The following is a 20,793-nucleotide window of genomic DNA, read 5'->3' as shown; positions in this document are numbered from 1 at the left end:
CTTTACCTGAAATTTTTCTGAGAAAAATAAACATCTATCTTAGAAATCATAGAATCTCTAAGGTGGCAGAGACCTTAGATGACATTAAAAGCAATCTTCCTCGGTAGGGTGACCTTGCCTGGGATTTTTCTGGTTTTAGCACTGAAGATTCTAGTCTTAGAAAAATCTCTGAGTCTTGGGTAAACTAAGTTGGTCACTGTACTCTTTGGAATCATGAATCTTCTCTGTGGCATAAGATACAAGAAACTTAACTGAGACTTTAGAGTTCTATTAGAATACAGAGTAACACAGTCATACACTTTGCAGAGTTCTATTCCCCTTTGTGTCAAAATCAGTGCTATGATCTATCCTTGTTCTGTCTTCTACAGCAAGACAAAGTTTATTCCCTCTTCCACCTCGTAGCTCTATGAGTACGTGAAGACTGTCCTTCCCATACCACATTTCCCCAATCCAGTCTATTCTCTAGGATAAGCTGGCCTAGCCATTTCATCTTCTCCTTGAGTAATCTCACTACTTTCCTCTGGGCAGGTTCATCTGTCAAGCACTGACAGGCCAAACTTAGCTCAAGGCCCTGCCTGAGCAGAACTCATGAGCCCCTCCTTCATGGGCCTGGATGTCATGTTCCCATGTGGACAGATATTCCTTTAGATCATTTGTCTACCATATCCCACCATAAGATAAGAATACAATTCATTTCAATATAAAATGATGAGTCTTTTTAACATATGCTGTTGTTCAAAGCTCTGCCGTCTTGTAGTTGTGTAATTGGTCTTTACATCCCAACACCACACATGTATTCTTTACAGTGAACCCATTATTCCAGCCCAAGATCCCAGTGTTGGATCATAATTCTACCACCCAAATTATTCACTCCAGTAATTTGGTTTCAGGTTCATGTAGTATGCAAATGTTTTCTGCATGTCAACATCTGCAATCATGCAAATCACTGGCAGAAATGTAGACTAGGTTGAGAGGAATACCAGATGATTAATCAGTGCACACCTATTTGCTACATAAAGGCAGATATTCATGTGGCTCCTTTATTTTAAAATATTCTTTGGGGCTCTCCCTTCCAGATTTTAGAAAGGAAGTTGAAACAAGAAACAGTACAAACATACAGTAGCAATACTTTCTTCGTTTCAACCAGTAACTGTCTTCTGTTTACCTTGAGCCCACATACAGTCCTTCAGGCATTTCCAAACTTCAATGAAACAAGTTATGATAGAAATCTCACCATGAGCTGGAACTGAGCAGCACTGAGTGTGAATCATCAGTACAGAGCAGCAACTACGCTTGACTCTCTTCTTTCCTGGCACACAATAGGGTTGCACTTGCCCACCCCTTTTGAGGTCAGGCATGGCCCTGTGACTTGTGCTAGCCAAAGACATGCATGTGGAATGATATGCATTACACACTGGCAGGAGCTATAAAATCCAGCTATGGGGTTTGTCATGTTTCTTCCCCAGTGTTGTTTTGATCAGGGAAAGACGTGTCAAGACAAAGCCTTCATTAGCCTGGGTCCCTGGGAGAACACAACTCTTAGTGGAATGAATATGAGGGTGACGGATGTGTCAGAGTTCCCCTGCAAACCCATATTGGGGATATGCAGGTTGAGTAAGAAATGAAGCCCCTGAGATGCCGGTTGTTTTCTTTTCACTGCTCTATGACTTTGCCTATTACACAAGGAAACTACAGTGCAGAAGTAGAAAAAGATATGGACTGCTGTTTACACGAAGCTTACAGTATAGTTGAGATAATCATACCCACAAAATATAATGACTCAGTTAGCTTGAAGTAGGATGCTAAACTGGAAAGTAGAGATAGTTAGCCAATAAGATATGGTGCTAAGAGTGAATCACTGAGATAATGCATTAAAAGGTAATTAGTAAAAGGGGAGCTCAACATGGGCTTAGAATTCTCAGAACACATTTCATTTCCACTATGCAAAAGTGCAAATTATCTAATTTATTGAAAAGCATTATAGGAGAGTGCTGGAGCAGCTGCCGCCGAGTCCAGATCCCACTGCTGTGCGCTCCCGATGCCCACCCGACGTGCATTCCTGGTTCCTTTTGGTTCCAAGTCCAAAATGGCAACTCTCAAGGATCAGCTGATTCATAATCTTCTAAAGGAAGAACAGACCCCCCAGAATAAGATTACAGTTGTTGGGGTTGGTGCTGTTGGTATGGCCTGTGCCATCAGTATCTTAATGAAGGACTTGGCAGATGAACTTGCTCTTGTTGATGTCATTGAAGACAAATTGAAGGGAGAGATGATGGATCTCCAACATGGCAGCCTTTTCCTTAGAACACCAAAGATTGTCTCTGGTAAAGATTATAATATAACTGCAAACTCCAAGCTGGTCATTATTACAGCTGGGGCACGTCAGCAAGAGGGAGAAAGCCGTCTTAATTTGGTCCAGCGTAACGTGAACATCTTTAAATTCATCATTCCTAATGTTGTAAAATACAGCCCAAACTGCAAGTTGCTTATTGTTTCAAATCCAGTGGATATCTTGACCTATGTGGCTTGGAAGATAAGTGGTTTTCCCAAAAACCGTGTTATTGGAAGTGGCTGCAATCTGGATTCAGCCCGATTCCGTTACCTGATGGGGGAAAGGCTGGGAGTTCACCCACTAAGCTGTCATGGGTGGGTCCTTGGGGAACATGGAGATTCCAGTGTGCCTGTATGGAGTAGAGTGAATGTTGCTGATGTCTCCCTGAAGACTCTGCACCCAGATTTAGGGACTGATACAGATAAGGAACAGTGGAAAGAGGTTCACAAGCAGGTGGTTGAGAGTGCTTACGAGGTGATCAAACTCAAAGGCGACACATCCTGGGCCACTGGACTTTCTGTGGCAGATTTGGCAGAGACTATAATGAAGAATCTTAGGCGGGTGCACCCAATTTCCACCACGATTAAGGGTCTCTATGGAATAAAGGATGATGTCTTCCTTAGTGTTCCTTGCATTTTGGGACAGAATGGAATCTCAGATGTTGTGAAAGTGACTGACTCCTGAGGAAGAGGCCCGTTTGAAGAAGAGTGCGGATACACTTTGGGGGATCCAAAAAGAGCTGCAATTTTAAAGTCTTCTGATGTGATACCATTTCACTGTCTAGGCTACAACAAGATTTTAGTTGGAAACTGTGCATGTTGTCCTTTTTTATCTGATCTGTGATTAAAGCAGTAATATTTTAAGATGGACTGGGAAAAACATCAATTCAGGAAGTTAGAAATAGGAATGGTTTGTAAAGTCCTACAGCTATATTCTGATGCTGGATGGTGGTAACCTTGTATAGTCCTAAACTGGTTAGTGTGAAATAGTTCTGCCACCTCTGAGGCACCACTGCCAGTGCTGCACATGCTGCAGTTGCCCCTTGAGCCAGAGATGTTCATTTGTTATATAACTTCCTGGCTCTTTCACTGAACATGCCTAGTCCAACATTTTTTCCCAGTCGGTCACATCCTGGCATTCAATGTATAGATCCAATATCGCATGTGTTGTTCCAAAGGATCTTATTTTGTGAACTATATATATTAGTAGTGTACATTACCATACAATGTAAAAAGATCTATGTATAAACAATGCAACCAACTATCCAAGTGTTACACCAACTAAAACCCCCAATAAACCTTGAACAGTGAAAAAAAAAAAGCATTATAGGAAACAGTTCTACAAATATGTTGGCTCTTCTCTTTTAAAACTGTAATAAATGTGTGAGCTTAAGTTATGGGGCCATTTTCCATGTATTTGATTGTAGTCTTTTCTAACCAGATACTTAGTGTTTTTTTAATGGACATATTACAGTTCTCTGTCCTCCAGAAGTGGACAGATTTAACTTTATCAAGAAAGAGGGGTCACCCTTGCCAGGAGTTTTATAGACACTCTGGCAATTATTGTAATGCAGATAAAATGGAGCTGATCATAGCTCCCACTTAAATATGATTTACTTTATTTCACAGAAAGGTCTGTTATTAAAACTACACAGGTAAATATTTACCTGAATATCCAATATCAATTTGGCTGACCTAGCAAAAATATGACCTTGTTTCTTTAAAAAATATATTCAACCTCTCCCTTCTGTCCTTCTATAGGGATGAGGAAAGTGAAGTATTAATCAGAATACCCATTCACTCATTTAGCAAGCACCTACTCTCTGCCAAGTACTGCGCTATTATGAATAGACACTGGCTATTCATTAATGAGCAGAGAAGTCTAGGGTCTGTCCTCAGGGAGCTTACAATACAGAGGGGGAAGAGACAGACAGCAAAAAGAGTAAAGAGAAGGACTTTCTAGTAGAAGAAACACTATGTCTTCCCTACTCTGAATCAGAAAAGAGTTTTGAGTATTCAAGAAAATCAAAGTCCAGCATGTGTCAATCAAGCAGGGTAAATGCAAAGGAAAGTTGCTTGAGATGAGGTTGAAGTCGGGTAATAGGCAGGCCACATGGGCTTTGGAACCTCTGTTAAATTTTTTTTTCCATTTTATCTCAAATGCCCTCAGAGCTTTGAACAGGGGGTACAGTGTTACACAATTTCCATTTTAAGAAATTCATTCGGGCTGGATGAAGAATGGACTGGAGGGGTTAATGTAGAGGTGGAGGAGTAAGAAGAACTGTTGTAGAAGCCTAGGCAAGAGGTAGCAGTGATGTAGACTGGAGTGGTAGGGACAGTAATGGCATGAAGTAAATAAATTGAAATATATTTGGAAGTAAAATCCTAGAGGGGTCAATATGAGGGTGATGGATGTGTCAGGGAGAGCTCCTGGTTTCTGGCATGAGCAAGTCTCCATTTTGTGCAATGGGGAAGGAAGGAGGAAGAGTCAGAAGGAGGAAGCAGAGTAAAGGTTCCCTGCTGTTGAATGCAGCTGTTGAAGGCAATTGGTTACATTGATCTGAAGTTCAGTAGAGCAGAATAGGCAAGAGATGCAAATGCAGGGGTCAACTGCTTAATGCTTGTATTAGGCTGTATGTACAGGACAAAGAGATGTGGGCTTGAAAATGTGAACAAGATCAATGAAAGTTCTTGTGAGCCAAGAGAAAGTTGGACCAGAAGCCTAATACGTTTAAGAGAATAATTCTTGACGTTCCTTGATCCAATCGCAGACCTATATGAGAATATGGAAATGTCTGTACCTGCTCCCATTAGGCCCCTAACTCACAGTTCAAAACAGAAGCATCTCTGTGTCTATCTCTGCATCACAAGTTAACTTCACTTTCAACCTTTACTACAAGTTTCCTCTCCCACTCAACTATTTTTCAAAAGAGAATGATATTTTTATCACTGTACACATTTTACTATCTAAGCAATCTTGGGTAAAGGAATGCTTCCCAAATACCAAACTGTGACAAAGTGTTGTTCACCAATCCATGGCTAAATAAGAAAACCAGAACCACAGAACGTATATAATGTCAAGATAAGGTGGCCAACTATCACTTCCTGTAACAGATGCTCCATTATTCTGAAATCATGTCAGTCCTACACTTTTAGCATTAAAATACCCTTTCTTTTATGAAATAATGGTGATAGATTCCTTTTTTCTTTTTTTTTTTTGAGATGGATTCTCGCTCTGTCACCCAGGTTACAGTTCGGTGGCACAATCTTGGCTCACTACAACCTCTGCCTTCCAGGTTCAAGTGATTCTCCTGCCTCAGCCTCCTGAGCAACTGGGATTACAGGCAGGCACCATCATGCCTGGCTAACTTGTTGTATTTTTAGTAGAGACGGGGTTTCACCATGTTGGTCAGGCTGGTTTCAAACTCCTGAACTCAGATGATCCACCCGCCTCAGCCTCACAAAGTGCTGGGATTACAGACATGAGCCATCATGCCTAGCCAAGATTTTTTTCTAACATCCTTAACAAAATAAAAGACTAATAATCCTATGTAAAACTCTACTTTTTAAAAATTGTTCAAGTCTGTGAAATCCAAAATCAGAGAATAATAATAAAAGAGAACAAAGCATCATTGAGGAGCCAATTGCCAGCTCTCAGCTAGGTTCACTCTCTAGCTGAACCACTCCCTCCCAGACAGCCTCAGAAGTGCCTGGGATTCACTTTTGTGCCTCAGCAGACACTGCTAAATGCCACAGACATTTGGAGTTGTTTCCAGACGGTCAAAACCACAAAAGTCAGGGTGCACTTTATCAGTAAAACTGAGTCACTGTGCGTACCAGGCAAATAAATTCCTTCACTCCACTCTAATAACTGTAAATGGGGCACTGGCTTTTGTCTACTTATCATGCTTAGATCTTTATTTGAACAAATCAACTATAACAAGACTGTTCTGGCAATTGAAAACATATGACTATGGTCTGGGTATTACTTACTATTAAGGAATTACTGTTAGTTTTTTTAGGTGTATGAATGGCATTATGCTATGAAAATATTTTCTTTTTTTGGAGACAGGGTCTTAATCAAGCTAGTGGGCAGTGACATAATCACAGCTCACTGCATTCTCAGACTCCTGGGCTCAAGCTATCTTCCCACCTCAGTCTTCCAGGTAACTAGGATTAGAGTGCACGTGTATTAGTCTGTTTTCACGCTGCTGATAAAGACATACCCGAGACTGGACAATTTGCAAAAGAAAGAGGTTTAATGGACTCACGTGGTTCCACATGACTCGGAAGGCCTCACAATCATGGCACCAGAAGAGAGAAGAGAATGACAGCCAAGCAAAAAGGACTTCCCCTTATAACACCATCAGCTCTCATGAGACCTATTCACTACCATGAGAACAGTATGGGGGAAACCTCCAACCCCAATATTCAGTTATCTCCCACTGGGTCCCTCTCACAACATGAGGGAATTATGGGAGCTACAATTCAAGATAAGATTTGGGTGGGGACACTGTCAAACCATATCAGTGTGCCACCATACTCAGCTAATTTTATTATTTGTAGAGACATGGTCTCACTATGCTGCCCAGGCTGGTCTGCACTCCAGGGTTCCAATGATCCTCCCATCTTGGTGTCCCAAAGCACTAGGATTATAGGCATGAGCCACTACAACCAGCCAATAAAATATTATTTTCTAGATATAGACACTGAAGTATTTGATATAAAATTTATGATATTTGGGGTTGCTTTAAAATATTTTAGGAAAAATTAACACAGCAAGCTGCTGAGCACTGATAAGTCTTGATGGTACATTTTACTATCTTTTTACTTTTATGTCTGTAAAATTTTTCACAGTGAGGAGGAAGGAAGAAAGGGAGGGAGGGAGGGAGGGAAGGAGGACTCTGTCCAACACCCTTATCATTTTATAATGACTTTAAATGGAAGGAAGGTAGATTAACAGGAGGGAGAAGTTTTCACTACTATTTGTAAACACGTATTTTGGGTGATCTCCATGATGGGAATGCACATGACGGGAATGCACAAAGGCACACAGTACAGCCAGGTAGGGGTTAAAACCAATGCTATAAAGATGAAGAAAAGGAAACCGAGGTTACCCTACATTTCCCTTTTTTGTTTTGTTTTGAGGTAGAATCTTGCTCGGTTGCCCAAGTTGGAGTGCAGTGTCATGATCTCAGTTCACTGCAACCTCCACCTCCAGGGTTCAAGCAATTCTCCTGTCTCAGCCTCCCTAGTAGCTGGGACTACAGGCACACACCACCACACCTGGATAATTTTTATATTTTTAGTAGAGATGGGGTTTCACCATATTGATCAGGCTGGTCTGACCTCAGATGATCCACCAGCCTCTGCCTCCCAAAGTGCTGGGATTACAGGCGTGAGCCACTATGCCCATCCTAACCTACATTTCCACATGGAAAATAGAGAACAAACTGGCTAAATGGAGCTATTTGGCTGCTAAAGAAATTCATTTCAGAGCAATTAAAAACAAAAACAATTACAAATCCAAGGATAACATAGACCCTGCAGATACCTAGGATGTGCCAGGGTTGGGGCAGCCACTTCCTCCAAGCCCTTTTGTTAATTGGAACTGACAACAGGGGTCACTCCCAGCTATCCTGACTCTGGTCCTTTCCATTTCCCTGCCACTCAGATAAGGAAACATGAATTCTGACCTGGGACATACGAAAAGAAAAGAAAGCTCTTCCACGGTCACATCGAGAAGATGGCAGATGAACCTGAGAAATAAAAATAAAATCCTAAGCTCTGCAACTGACTGAACAGACCCCCTCTTGGCCAAGGGGACTACAGAGAAACCTAGAAAACTGAGTTCTGAGCCCAGACTGAATGGCAGGTCGGACAGGCCTAGTTATACCTCCTCCCTTGCTTTTCTTTCATAAGTATTAAACAGAAACTAGTCCTTGCGATAGACTTGCTCCAAACGATTTCAACCAACCTGGTGACTGCCCCTCCCTTTTTGTGCTTTTGACACAACTGGCCAGCAATCCTCTGGCCACAGAATGGTTCTGGCCAGTCTACAGAGGATGCACACTGGGGGTTTTTGTGTCCACTGCTTCAGCTTTGATGTCAGAGGGCTGAAAATTCTACTCTCAGATCATGCTAACATGGCCATTTGTTGAACATATGACCTATGGAGAGGCAGGAAGTTCAATTATACATGTGCATGTTTTTCCTTTCATAAATATTTATGACTCCTCCTACAGCTTATTAAATATATATTTCAGCCACCTCACTCAGCACAAATTCCTGTTCTCTTTGCCCCTCCCTTGAAGTATATTTCAGGCTTCTGGCCAGAGGCTATGTTTCCTAGCCTGTCAGAATAGCCACCTGCAGACTGCAACCCTTTGTGAGAAATAAAATTCTCCTTTTCAAATGTATAAATCTCATCATTCTGCAGCTGAACACCCCATCTGATTGGCAAGTGGCTGAGAGCCTCTTTCCCCCTGCATTTAGTGGGAGGTTGGAGCATGCTAACTGAATGCTCTGCAGCGAGAGCCGCAGATTCCCCAGCTTTTCCCCACATGCCTCCTATCCAGTATGTCCAGGCTCCCCTCTCTTAAGTATGACCTTCTTCAGAGTTCATCCCTACTTCAAAACAGTCAATGGCTTCCGGAGGTCTACGCTTCAGCGCAGTATGGTGGGTCAAAGGGCAGGCTCAGAGCCATACCACGAAGAGTCAAATCCTGGCCACTTAGGAGCTGGGTGACCTGGGACTAATTCTTAACCTCTCTTTACCTCAGCTTCCTTCTTCTCTTCAAAAATAAGATCATAGGGCTGTTGAGAATGGAATGAGTTAGTTGAAATAAAGCATTTAGAACACACTGACTTGAGCACTTAATAACATTAGCATTATTTTTCCTACAACCTACCCTTACTTGGTCTCACCATAGGCAACCTATTATTGATTATTGATCCGAACATGCAGTTAGATCCCCACATCCCTTTAATTTTGCTCTGCTTGATGTTCTTCTGGCATCTTCTCTCTCCATTGTTTCTGCAAATCCTCCCCATGTGTCAAGGTCAAACTGAAGCCCTAACTTCTCATATTCTGATTGCTGGGGCCTCCCAACCTCCTCCTTTTACAGAGTTTAACAGTATCTACCACTACCTGAACATTTTTACAAAATGAGTGAGTCATAGCCCCATCAGGAAACAGGCAGCACCTAAAAAAGATAATCAAAGACTACTTATAAAGGAGTGGCCAGGGTTGAGGGAACCATAAAGAGATGGCAAGGCACCCAGGGACTAGCAACAGGGGAAGCAGTTATCACCCAGGCTTGAAGGGATAAGGAGAAGCAGTAGTTACTAGACACCCGTGAGAGCCATCAGAGAGGCCTCCTAACAGACTTGACATAGAGAAACACCACTACTGCCAAACCATTTGGGAAGTGGTGAATGAATACCCCAGCCTCTATCTCTTCCATGCTCCACAGTCTCTTGCAGGTAATTCCTATTAGCCAGACCCAACTGGAGGCCAGAACCCAGGGAGAGGTCAGTCCCCTCCCCACCTACCCGGAGACACAGAAAAGGGTGGGGAATGGATATGGAGGGGTGAAGCTAGCATGGACAGGTTTGTAACAAGCTGCATTTACACGGACAGGTTTGTAACAATCATCACTCCATTGGGACCTATCTTGTATTCATTCTGTGGTCTCTCATATGCAGGCCTCTGCAAGAGTCAGCATGATGAAGTGGAAAAAAACATAGACCGTGAAATCAGAGACCTCGGTTATTATCATCCAAACCCTGTCATCTTCTAGCTATATGACCTTAAGAAAGTAACAACTTTCCTGAGTCTCTGATTCTCAAATTCCTTATTAGTGAGATGAGAGTAATCTAAGGTTGTTATGAGAATTAAATTAGAAAAGTAATTCCCTATTCCCTACTTCCTAACTACTTATAATCTTCTTAACACAAAGGCTCTAGCTCAGATAATGAAAAAATAGCTCGGACGATGAAAAACAGGAATGCGCCCATGCACTGATGGACAGAAAATTTCTGTGAATTCAAAAGTCACACTGGGAAATTGAGGGCTTCTTTGGCGTTTGTCTTAAGCTGGCTTGTTTAATGAGAAAAGCAGAAAGCTAAGGACTTGTAGACCTTCAGAACCCTGCAAATCAGAATGTGGTCCAGCAGCATCACCAACACCTGGAAGCCTATTAGAAATGTATGCTCTGTACCCGCTACCACCAGAATCTGCATTGTAACAAGATCTCCAGGTGATTCGTACATGTGTTAAAGCCCAAAAAGTCCTGCTTTAAAACTAAAGGAACCTCAGAGGTCATTTAGAATCTGGTGAAGCCACCCCATTTTATCAGGACACTGACATCCAACACTGTGTAAATTGTCCAAGGACATGGTGGCAGATGCTGCCCATTGACTAATTCTACAACCTCCAACCCCTCCTCTTATGCTGCTTTCCACTTCACAAGGTGAAAAAGCTAAATATCCTCCCAGTCTCCCTTGCAGTTAGGAGTGGCTACGTGACAGTTCTGACTAGGGCATCTGATCAGTGGGTTTCTTAAAAAATCTTCCGCTTTCTTGGGAGGCTGGGGCATAAGACTCACTTAAACCCTGGAGGCGGAGGTGGCAGTGAGCCAAGATCATGCCATTGCACTCCAGCCCGGGCAAAAAGGGTGAAACTTCATCTCAAAAAAAAAAAATCTTCTGCTTTCTCAGTAAAGAAGGGCATACATGTTTGTCCTGCCTTAAAGAAAACACATAGTCTGGAGCTGGGGTGCACATCTGGTGGCAATAAAGCCACAAGTGTGAGGCTAAAACAGCTACACACTGAGGGCTGTAGAAGGGCAAGACACAGGGAGCCTGGTCCTGAAGGATATCATTCAGCTGAGGCTGAGTCAAGCCGGCAATTGCCTAGATTCAGCCTTCTTGTTATGAAATATACATAAATAAATCTCTCTTTATGGAAGACTCCACTTGTCAAGTTTTCTGTTACTTGAAGCCAAATTCATCCCACATGTCACAAAGCTAGCAAGTGGCTAAGCCAGCGTTAGGTCCGAGGACCCCAGAGACTTTTCCTATGCCTCCTTTATTCATTAAGTCAAAGAAATCTTTCAAAAAAATTTCCATAAACATAAGGAATCAAGAAGTGCTAATGTGATAGCGCATCTGTGCATGGGAAGAGAGGTGTTATATAAATTCGTGTAGTGCTGGAAATAGTATCTTGAGGGAAGATAACCAGGCTCAGTTTATAAATTCTGCATGTATGTGTTTGCCAAACTTTTAAAAGGGAGACGATGAAGAGAGGTGAGTGTGAAGAGCAGACAGATCTTCATTTCATCAAAGAATCTCCACTGGGCATTTGTGAACAATACAGAATTTGATATACAAAATTTAAATAAATGTTAGGTACAAATCCTAATTTGTGATACCACTAAACATGTCAATTCATCAATGTCTGCGTTGTCTATTAATATAGATTGATTTACTGAGTTACTTAAAAAAATGGATGTTTGTCTAACCAAAAGTTGCTATTCCCAAACTTACTTTAAAAAAAAAAAAAGGTGGGGGAGGAGCTAGAATTCATTGAATCAAAGAAATCACACACAAAAAAATGAAAGAAGTAGCACACCCAGAAAACGAAAAAAACAGCTTTCTTCCAAAAGTGGGACAGCCTGCTGGAGGAAATGCACCCTCTGACTAAGCCCAGAGAAGAGTCTGAACAGGCACAGCCATCAAGACCAGGATAAACTCACCTCCCTCCCCCTTACCATGAAGTTTTTGAAAAGCTGAGGGGATCTTGTCCGGGCTCCTGCCAAAATCATACTATCATTTTCAGTTGAATTAAGTATGAGCTAGCAGACACTGAGTACTGACAGTAATTCTGTTTCTGTAAAGCTACATTCTACAAAGCAGCTTTAATCTGTGCTGCTACCTTGTTGAGCTGGCCCCATTCCCCATTTTATAGATGAGAAAATCTGGAAACTTCTTCAAGATCACAAAGCAGCAAGTGGAAAGAAAAAAAAATCCCTAAGACTCTGTAGGATCTTACATTGCTTCTCTCTAAACTCACTGTGACACTCACCCTTAAGTTGCCCTGGCCAGGCCTTGACATTCCCACCACCTTCCATGCCCATTTTTACCACTTATTTCTGGTCTCTGTTTAAAAGTTACTTGTTTAAAAAATCTCTGCCTCATGCCCTGCCCTAGACTGGGTGTCCTTTGATGAGCTCCCACTATGCTGTGTACCTCTTAGCACTTTCAACTGTCATTAACTAATCAATTGATTGACTGATTACACAAATTAAATGATTTGTTTATTCTGATGTTGGCACCAATAGGTGGCCTGGTGTTATGCTGTGTGTGGCAGGGTGGCAGGAGGGAGTGGTGAGGGAGCATCTTTGACCACTCAACAATCTCCATCAGCTCTTCCTCATCATCATCCACTCCAAACAAACAGTTAATGTGAGAGAAGACAAGTCATTTTACAATATAAGATCACCTTTAAGACAAGTCTCTTTGCCACTCCCTTTCTGTCTTAAAACCAGACTGAAGTCCCAAACCTCTCTCCTGTAGAAACTTTAGAATCATTTTTTAAAAGTCTTTCACTCTGATTAGGGTAAAGGTTCCGTGAAGGCATGTACTATGTCTTGTTCACCCTTGAATCCCAGCACCTAACACAGTACTTAGCACACAGTAAGCAACCAAGTATTTGAATGAATGAATGAATGACTTAGGACTTCCATGTTAGTACTCTTCCACCATGCCACTCTGCCTCCTCCAAGACTGAAGCCCACAGAAACTTCCACCTTTGGACATTCTCTACTTCAGATCAAAGCACAGCCTTGCTGGGGTCAGGGTCAGCCTCAACATAAAACTCTTGGTCATGGTTTTAGCTCAGATGTTTCATCTCACACTCAGTGCCCTTTCAGGAGGGCAGGGCTCTCCTCTTAAGCCATTCTCAGAAGATAAGGAAAGGACCCAGACCCAACAGAGTTAACACATGAAAGACAGAACATTTGAGGGCCCAGATGTCCTTCTCTTTGTCCAGGCTCTCAACGTGTGAAATACCAACACCTTTTGCAGTCCCTTTCTCAAAATCACCTGGAGATGTTGGTTTAAAGAAGCCAATTCCAGGATTCCACTCCAGACTTATAGAATCAGAATCTCTGGGGGTGATCCCAGAAATTTGTTTTTAACAAGCTCTCCACCAAAAAAAAAAAAAAAGTTTGTTTTTAACAAGGATTGGAGCTACTTTAACAAACATCTCTGACACTGATGCCTGCTACTCTGAAATGTCTTGACTCTCAAGTCACAGCTCAGTTTAAGATGTCCAGAGGCTGACCATCCATTTAGGCCATGCTAGGCCCATGAGATAAAAGAATTCCATGGAACTCAGTAAGACTCCATCCAACCTGACCTTTTTTTGCTTTTTCAAATTAGAGTATAACAGTCACCACAGGTGGTGAATGGCCTGGATAGCTGCCCTGCTGCCTTCCCCAATCTTACCCATATCACAGTCTGGAAATTTCCAACCCTGCCAGAGGGAGAGGAAAACTCAAGGATTGGGACCTGGTTTCTGTTACCTAAAAAAAAAACAAAGTTCAAAGTGCCAGACTGAACCTGGGTGGCAAAGGAATGTGGGAGCTTTTCTCTGTTTATTTTGAGAAAGAGCAGGGACACTGTGGCATCCAAATCCCAAAACCAAGATGGAATCACAAAGCCATTTCCCTGGTGTCTTCTTGCTCAAGAATCTCCCTCTCCCTTGTTGCTGGGTCCAGCCACAGCCTCCTGTTAAGAAGGAATACTCACTAAAAGTGCCCATTGTCTGTCCAGGAGGGGCCAAGGGCCAGGTCACAACAAATCCAAAATGCTCAACAGTGGATAATGGACCCTTTCATTCTTTAAAATATGGGCACATTTAGGAAATATGTAACAACCAGAATGCCTCTCCCCACAATCATCAAAATGCATACAGTGCTCAGGACTGTTTATATAATTTCAAGGGTACACGGACGGGTTCCCTGGAGCCCATCCATGGAACTTTGGCCATGAGGCCCAGATTAAGAATGATCATAAACTTGCTGAAGAATTAAAAATCCAAAATGTCTAGAATTGTTTATCCACACCTGAGGAAATTCAAGGTGGGGGGGATAGGATGGATAAGGAAACAAGCTTGCAAATATCCTTTTTACTTATGTCTTGTTAATAGAAATTTGGCAGAAATATAGATATATGCAATATTTGTTTGTTTCTGGTGCTTTTATTAATCCGAAGCAATTTTGTTATTTTAGGGACATTAAAAATTCATCACACAGAATTTAATAGACTCATAAAATAATCATGCTTGGTAAATTTAAAGGTATAATCTTGGAGACAATTAAATATTTACTAGTTGAATTTATTTTAAAACATTTTATATTTGTTGTAGGGTATTGAAACTGCTAGGCTTTTTTAAAATCTAGGATTAGTTTTTTGCTGTTTTATAAGAAGCATCCCAAAACTGCAAATTCTTTCTTTAAATAAAAAACTATGCTCTTTTTAAAAAAATCTTTTGTCTATCTCACATTCACATGTCTAGAAGGACAGGTTCTGGACACTTTTTCTATTCCTTCATACTCTTGAGCCTGTCCTATCTCCTGTTTGTTCTGAGTCATTAGGACAAGTAGCACCACAGGCATACAAGATGCTCCTATTCTCACAGTCCCTGATCAGCCGTGTGCTGATCTCTGTACTGATTCTCAAAAGACTAGGACCACCAGCAAAAGAGGCATTAGGTCTCTCTTCCTTTTCCTGTAAAAATGGTAGTGGCGCCCTGAATGTTATAATCTTACGCCTGTACCATTTTCCATTGATCCTAAGACACACCTTATCTTATGAGTCATCAAGAGCAACACTGTTCTTTAGACGACATGACACACTGCTTTAACTATAGTTCTCCAGTCACCCAAGTCTCTGATTGCTTTGACGTTTCTTTCATCCAGCCAAGATGTGCCAGCAGTTTCTGCTGTCACTCAGCTGGGCTTGTGATGGCCAATCCTTCTGTGAACTCACTAACAGTTTCTTCTACTTGAGGGGTGGCTCTTACTCTCTTAGGCTCCAGAAAACACTTCGGTTGTTACTTTGCAAAAATTATGTACTTTTGTGTTCATTCCTCCAACCATTCATATCTGCTTCACTAATATCAAATTAAAGTCTTGCTGCTCTGTTTCCATGCCTTTTGCACACAAGGTAATTTTTCATTTTAATGTCAAATCATAGAGTTATTTTTTTGAGGATCTTTTAAACGGCAATTAAACTCAATATCTAGAGTGTCAACAATGCACCTAACTCAACTGACATGATGACAGTGTGAAATGCTATGACATTATTAACAACTGTATCTCCACAGAGCCTTACCATCAGTTGATCCCCAGAGATGGTGGGATATGGAAGATGAGCATTCTAGAATCAACTAAACAGGGCTCTCACACTGTGACCCTGTGCTCTTGTCTTACAGTTCTGGCTGACCCGTGGTTATAACTGAAATGAAGAGGAAAAGAATTCCAACTAAGAGCAGGATAATGATGAAATAAATAGTCCTTTCACTCCCTGCAACGTTCTGACTCCTTTCCATTACGTGTCTTAAAGTGAGGGACTCAGAGCTATCGTTTCTACCTACTCACCAACAGTATGTCATGTTACTTTACTATGATCTTAATGACAATATCCTACTACACCTCTCTGTCTTCCCTCAATCCATCTCTTTTTCTCCTCTAATAGCCTAGAAGGGGAAGCAAATAACCGTCTCCTATTTCATCTATCTATACTAATACCACAACTTTGAGTTTATGATAAGTTTCCTTCCTCTCATTTTTATCATAATTCCCCATCACTTTATTGAGTAGTAGAGAGGGGAAGAGACTATTTGTGGATGATATAACTGGGACAAAAAGAGTTGGTCTATTGGGGGGAAAAGGGGAGGGCCAGTGTGAGGGGGAGGTGGGGAGGGATAGCCTGGGGAGAAATGCCAAATGTGGGTGAAGGGGAGAAAGAAAGCAAAACACACTGCCATGTGTGTACCTACGCAACTGTCTTGCATGTTCTGCTCATGTACCCCAAAACCTAAAATGCAATAAAAAATTGAAAAAAAAAAAAAAAAAAAAAAAGAGTTGGTAGGAAAACCAGCACTAGCACTCAGCCTCCCAGACTTGTGTTTCTTGTTCTCTTATTTTAATACCCCTGTGGGAAAAGCCATTCCACAAACAGAAGAAACTGTTACTGAGATCCCCGAAAGAATCTCATCACAAGCTAGGCTTCTGGATGGGAAGAACGTGTTGTGGATTCCTAAAAGTTGAAGGCTGCTTATATACGCTCAATTTAGTAAGTACTCGTGTGAAGACTGTACACGAAGCTTGCCAGGCAGGGTACTGTCAGGAATTCAGGGAGGAAAGTCATTGCCTCACCCTCCCCTGCCTCATAATCCAGTTGTTCTAAATTCAGGGATGGGGAAAGAGGCAGGGAGGGGGCACTTCATCTTGTGAATCAGATTACATTCACAGGCCTCAGAAAGTTGTTTCATATCCCTCCCCCACAACACACACACACACACACACACACACACACACACACACGTGTGTGGTGCAGGCACGTGCAGACAAGATACTGCAAATCATTTCTTGGGATTGATACAGTTTCTGGACATTAGAGGAATAGCTCACATCTGCACCCCATAACATCAAGCCACAAAACTCACACAGATGAGCCTTTTCTCATGGTTAGTCCCACCCAAGTACAAAGAGACCTAGCCAGTCAAATAGTTTCTGGAAGAAGCAATAGTCTCTCTTGGTGTTCAGGTTTTCTTGATTAACATCTGTCAAAGAAATTCCTTGATCCTCTCCCTCAGACCTGGTGTTCTGTGAGGCCTTCTTTCCTGGCAGGGTTGATGGTGAATATTCTCCACAATGCACAGCCAGCCAGAGTACTATCTGAATAATCCATAGCCCTCCCTGAGGGGTCTGCCCATGATACCCCTTGCTTTCTGCATACCCAACCCTGTGCTCCACTTGTCTCATTACAGCCCCTGGGCAAGACCCACTGAGAGCCTCAGATTGCCTTCTGAGCCCTCGGAAAGAGTGCTCCTTTTAAAGAGGTCAGAGGACCCCACTCTGCCAGAAAAAAATCTCTGGCCAGGGCTATGGCTGCAAGGAGTTTCTGGCATTTGTGGGTTGGCAAGTGGTCAGGGAGTTTCCAGTCTTTTACTACTCTCAAAAAGCAACCCTATTTTTCATTTGAAATCAGGATGTTAAAGTGTCACTGAATCACTGGGAACTGACATCTGGGATCAGAGCCTTGTCTTGGTGGAGTCAGAGTCTCCATATCACTTAAGGACACAGAAATCCTGGCTTCTTTCCCACATTAACTTGTGAATATGAATATGGAGCTTTTTTTTTTTTTAATCAGATTCCCCATATCCTCTCTTAGAAAAGGGGACAGAGTTCAAGTTCTAGAGCCACAAAAAGCCTGTTGAAACTCTGGCATTGCATCCACTTTCTTGTGTTTGTTATTACTCTTCTCTGGATGTCAGTGTTTCAAGGCCCTGCAGGGGAAGCTCAGATGTGGCCTCACTTAAATTATTACTACTATGAATTATAATATATAGTGCTTTCTCGTTAATAGGGCTTTCCTCTTTATTATTATTTTAACTTAATCTTCATCTGACCTCCCCAATAATTTCACAGTGTATCAGCTGGGGTCCCAGCAGGGATCAGATGGCACATTGAAAGAGTTTAATTGAAAACTATGTAAAGAAAGGACTATTTACAGAAATGGATCAGAGTCCAATCAGGAAAACAAAAACTATGCCAATTATTTTATAAAGTGAATTAAATATAAAGAAAGGATTGGAGCTCTTTATATGAAGTATCTAAAGTAGTCAAATTTGAAGAGACAGAAAGGAGAATGGTGGTTATCAGGGGCTGGGGGATGGGAAGTGGGGAAACATTTCAAGGGTAGAGAGTTTCAGTTTTGTGAGATGAAAAAGCTCTGGAGATTAGATGCCACAACAATGTGAAGCTACTTAATACCACTGAACTGTGCACTTGAAAAGGTTAAGATGGTAAATTTGATGTGTTTTTCACAATTTAAAAAAAAGGGGGTTAGAGGTCTGAATATGTGAAAGAAACACATAAAAGTAACACAGAAAAGCAACCGTGAAGATCAGGCTAGCACTACTCAGGCCAGGGAACAAAGGGAAGAGCTTGGTGTTGTCACCCAGAAGCTTGGAGCAGCACAGCAGATCAGAGCCTCAGGCCTCTGAAGAAGGGCTGCCTGTTTATTTCAGGTGCTTGACAGCAAGCACAAGGACCACCCTGAGAGTGCCAGAAAAACATGGGAGGCTGCATCCCACTGCTGCTGAGGAAAGGACGGCTGCTGAGGAGACTCTAAGAGGAATCGTGAGCAAAGGAAGGAACAGGTCCCTGCTCCTCCCTCCAGTCTTGCACGCTCCCTTTCCAGTCAAGCACCAAAAGCAATGTCTTTTGAAACATCACAGCCCAGTACCAAAAAGCAGGGCATAAAAATGGTAGTGAGAAGCTGAGCAATATCAGCTTAGTGATGGGCAGGGTAAAGGGAATGGTAAAACAACCAGCAACAAGGAAAAGCAGGAAGTAATTATTACCCCTAAATCTAAGGGGCAAGAAGAAGGGATGATGTTACAGGAACCTTGTCAAGGCCATTAAGGGCACGGGAGAGGGGCTGCACAGCAGGATCTGTAGCCATCTGCCTAAACCATGGCCAAGCAAGGAGGAAAAGGACAGAGGTGGGGGAAGAAACTCCTAGACTTCTCTCTCTTCCTACCTGCTGGTCACCATAGCTTAAGAAGGAATGTTGATGTCCTTCAGTCGTACAACTGCATCTGGTGGCCTTAAAAGTATTTTATTTAATCAAAATGGAACCTACTATATGCTTTTATCTGCATCTTCATCTCCCCATCTAAGGATAACAGTGACGATAAAACTGAAATCCCTTTAAGTTATTATACTTCAATTCATTTTTTCTCAATGGTTTAGCAGTAACTTGGCATGAACAAAATTTGCTTTTATTTTAGGCATGAAAAATTGGTGATTTTAACCAAATTTACTGAAAGCCTGACATGCCACTAAAATACTTATGATGGATTTTTACAAATACCAGGAATATAAAAAGCAGATTAAATGTTTATCACCTGCTTCTCTTGCTATTGTTGAAAAATTGCTTTGGCTTCAAGTTCTCCTCTAAAATGTGAATAATCATAATATTCACTGCACAGGATCATAGTAAAGATGAAATGAGAAAAAAACAGGTGAAAGCACTGCAGAAAGTGGGGTTTTTTTCTGTTACCTTCAGCTCTCCCTGGATCTGGGTGTTATTTAAAGCAAGGGTCCCCATATCCTAGGCCATGGACAGGTACTGGTCCATGGCCTGTTGGAAACCAGGCTGCACAGTGAGAAATGAGTGGCAAGCCAGCAAAACTTCATCTCTGTTTACAGCTGCTCCCCGTTGCTCATATTACCACCTAAGTTCTGCCTTCTGTCAGATCAGCTGCAGCATTAGATTCTCATAGGAACATGCACCCTATTGTCAACTGTGCACTCCTTACAAGAACTGACTGCCTGATAACCTGAGGCAGTGATGCTAGTGCTGTGTAGTGGCAGCAAATACATATTAACATTGTCAATGAGGTTTGACTATACAGAGACTATCATAAATCAATTGCTTGCAGACTCATATCAAATCAGTGAGTGGCAAGGGACAAGCTGCATCTTGTGGCAGGCTTTATAGTGGTAAGTGAGTCAATGTCCTTCAATTGTACAACTGCATTTGGTGGCCTTAAAAGTATTTCTGAGATGACTTCAAATCTCCACATGTTCTGGATTAAAGTCAAGGTTGAATGTCCTGAGACTGCCATAAAAGCACTGAAAAGCCCGCTTCCATATCTGATTTTCTATCATTGTGAAGCAGGGTTTTCTGCAGTGACAGCAACCAAAATGAGATTACAAAGTAGACTGGACATAAGCAACACACTTTGGGTGTTACTATCTCCCACCACTCCCAGATTGAACCATCTAGTGGCAGCAAAATAAGCTCAGTGATTCCATGGTGAGTTGTGTAATTATTTGATCTTATATTACAGTGTAATAATATTAGAAATAAAGTACACAATAAATGCACTTGAATCATCTCAAAACTACCCCCAACCCCATGGAAAAACTGTCTTCTATAAAACTGGTCCCTAGTACCAAAAAGGTTGGGGATCACTGCTTTAAAGTACCACCATCACAATCACCATCTTAATCATCACTGCCATTAACACCACCACTATCACTATCACAGTTAATCACCACTGCCATTAACACCACCATTATCACTATCACAGTTAATCACCACTGCCATTAACACCACCACTATCACTATCACAGTCACCATCATAATCACTGCCAT

General features: G+C 41.9%; 1 long non-coding RNA gene and 1 pseudogene across 3 annotated transcripts in view; one reads left to right on the top strand and one right to left on the bottom strand.

Annotated features, from left to right (window-relative positions):
* LOC144577409 (uncharacterized) overlaps positions 1-20,793 on the bottom strand; it is a 78,457-nt gene that overhangs the window by 37,956 nt on the left and 19,708 nt on the right. The gene's annotated exons all lie outside the window — the stretch shown is intronic.
* Positions 1,989-3,213, top strand: LOC100390652 (L-lactate dehydrogenase A chain pseudogene; annotated as a pseudogene). The gene has a single exon (XR_008474400.2). The product of XR_008474400.2 is annotated as an L-lactate dehydrogenase A chain pseudogene (transcript).

Source organism: Callithrix jacchus, chromosome 8 (genome assembly GCF_049354715.1).
Source record: "Callithrix jacchus isolate 240 chromosome 8, calJac240_pri, whole genome shotgun sequence".
In the NCBI taxonomy this organism is placed as follows: domain Eukaryota; kingdom Metazoa; phylum Chordata; class Mammalia; order Primates; family Cebidae; genus Callithrix; species Callithrix jacchus.
Note: the sequence above shows the minus strand (reverse complement) of the source record. Positions and strands in the feature narration are given on the sequence as shown.